General features: G+C 29.8%; 1 pseudogene; it reads right to left on the reverse strand.

The window, feature by feature from the left end:
• Nucleotides 1–395: 395 nt before the first annotated feature.
• On the reverse strand, nucleotides 396–2,623 carry LOC148240139 (neutral/alkaline invertase 3, chloroplastic-like; annotated as a pseudogene).
• Nucleotides 2,624–3,014: the final 391 nt, after the last annotated feature.

A 3,014-nucleotide genomic window follows, 5' to 3' on the forward strand; every position in this document is an offset into this window, starting at 1 on the left:
TATTTTTAAATTATAAAATATGGGAGAAATATAGCAATTAAATTTCTTAAGAAAATGATGAAGCTTGTTTAGAAATTAAAGCAAATGGGACAATTAGATACATATACAAATATTTTAACTACTAATACTATACTATACTATATCTATTTTTACAATATAGTTTCTCAATGAGTAGTGTAATTTGACCCACAACCTAAAAATTTCTATGTAATTTCTTCATTTACAAATTGAAAATATATACATATTTATGAGGTTAATTTCTATTGTTGTTGGAAATATATTTATTTTTTTATTTTTGATATGTCTTCATTTGTGTGAAAGCAGCTTCAGAATCTTATATTACGTAAGTTTTTAGGAGTTTTTCTGACCACGCTTTCTCTTGGAGTTAGCACTTATCATGCAAGAAAAGGCAAGATAAGCTCAAAATCCTCTTCAGCTATCAGTATTTTGGCTGCATTTGGGTCTGCAAGTAGAAGCTTAGCGACAAGGTATCCAACAATTGACCATGTCTGGAATAACCGTGTTTGCTTCCTGATGAACCTTCCTCTTTTCGTCTCATAGTATTAAGGCCACTTGTCTCTTGATATTCGCCTTTCAACAACTTCAACAGCTCTTGCAGTGATTTCTGGTCTTTTCATCTTTATGGCTGCAATAGTAAGCTGTAAAAAGTCCATTTTTAAAATCTTAAGCCGCACTGCCAACATTCCTTCATTATTGCTTTATTTTATAAAACATAAACAAGGTGCCATATTCTATTGGATTCAAGCATGACAACTCAGGAAACGTCTACCTAAATATAACTTCTATAAAGGGTTCTTTGGAGTAATGAACAAATTATTAGGAGCAGAGAGAATATTTAAGCATAACAAACTAACCTGCCATAATAGAGTTTGCCAAGAACAACCATTGTGGTAAGACCAGGGCTAGCATCAGAAGGAAATGTAGTGAGAAATGTTGAAGATAATGAAGAAATAAATCATAAATAAATAATACGAGAGTATCTTACGTGTTCTTAGGATCACTACCAGTGATTATTTGGCACTATGAACTTCAAGAACAGGATAACATATTTTGAATGGCATGTTTGCTACCAAATCTGCCCATTTCACTTCAATAACATCAAGTATGGTATGTGACTGATCACTGTTGCCACACTACTTACAACATACCACATGTTTCCTAGAGAAGAAAATTAGAAATCCATATGTGTTGTCTGTAAATCTCCAATTAGATAATCTTCTTTATTAGGCATCCATTCCACCAACCAGGGAGAAATTTGGTCTGGGTAAATGTTGAACTTATTAACTGCATCATTTGAGTACTCCTAAGTCTTGTAACGATAAATATCATTCAGTTTTCACAAATCAATCCAATAATACTCCCTTATGTGGAATGAAAGAGCAAGTAGGTAATTATTCAGTGCCTGGATAAGATCAGTTGATCCATCTTCTGGAGCAAGCATTTTGCGTGCACAGAGTAAGGCAGAATAAAATAGTGCTTGCAAGGAAAAAAAAGGATTAACTAGAGATACCACAAAAAAAAAATGTAAACAAATAAAATCTCTTAGTTACCAACTTATAAATTTAAATAATAGCCGATTCATGTAGGCTACTGAGTCAAATTATAATCTGTTGTTTCAAAACAATGTTACAAACATACTTAATGCACAAACTAGATCTCTATAGTGTCAAACATTTAAGCTATGAATTATCTCAAAAAATATAAGCTATAAACAATACAATCTCCATCATTATGGGGAGTTACACTATTCGGAAGCTACAATGAGTAAAATTCTAATAGTTGAACATTTTCTGAATTGACCAGACTGGAATCATATACTTATTACACCTGTCAGAAAATCACTTGAGAGGCACCAAGATATGATATTTAACTCAAGCTTGTCAAGTACTTAATCCTTGCTTTATTTTCAAACTTCCACTATGAGTCCTACTTTGTTATTTGATTGACCTACAAAATTAGTCATATATCTTTCTAGTACGATATTAGTTTATACAAAGTAAGTCAATACAATAACATCCATTAATAGTAAAAACCATTTTGCTCAAGAAAGTCAACAAAAAACTTAGGTTCATGAATACATATATATCTTTCAATTGTCCTTAGTACATTTCTAGCTAAGTTATATATTATTCGATTAAAATTTTAAATTTAACTAAGAAGAAAAGAAACAAAATACGGAATGAAAGCTTAAACATCCTCAAGTAATTACCTAAACTTTAGAAAATATTCATCAAGTATAAAATTTGTACCTGGTACCTTTAAAAATAGTCCTATTACAACTAGAAGTTAGACAATAGACGATATAATTTTAGTGGTTGATTCAAACTCTCACAAAAATTGAAATGTTGCTAGGTAATATGCGACAAATAGAAGAACTCATGTGTCCATTTTGTGCCCACCTTATCTATTTCTTTACTTGAAAAAAAAAATTGTTTAACTTTTGTATCAACAAAAAAGAGTGCCAAAAATAAATAAATAAATAAAATAGTTCATCTTTGTCTTAAAACCTAAAGAAAATGTGACATACTTTGTTGCAAGATACCAAAGCTTTTATTTTTGTGTTGGTTGCATTTCATTGTAGTCACCATCAATCACCTCTCATTATTCACTAAAGTGTCAATTCTTATAATTGGTCATCAAATACTATATTTTAAATAATAAATATATGTTATTAAATTCACTTATTTATTATAATATTAAGTAATTCATTCGAATTACGTTTTATTTTATTATTTGATTAAACTATAAATTTAGTAGTATCTGTTTTTAATACTGAATCAACTTGTACAATGGAAGTCAATACAATAACATCCAATATAACATTGTTTCTTTTAAGATAAAATCATTATTCATTAACAATAAAAATCATCATGCTCAAGTGAAGCAAAAACTGAGGAGGTTCATGAACAATATCTATCTTTCAGAAGCCCTTGTTCATCTCTAGCTAAGCTATGTATTATTCTTATTATACATTTGAATCCAACTAAGATAGG

The sequence above is a fragment of the Carica papaya genome, chromosome 9 (genome assembly GCF_054855325.1).
Source record: "Carica papaya isolate Zhongbai chromosome 9, ASM5485532v1, whole genome shotgun sequence".
Taxonomy (NCBI): domain Eukaryota; kingdom Viridiplantae; phylum Streptophyta; class Magnoliopsida; order Brassicales; family Caricaceae; genus Carica; species Carica papaya.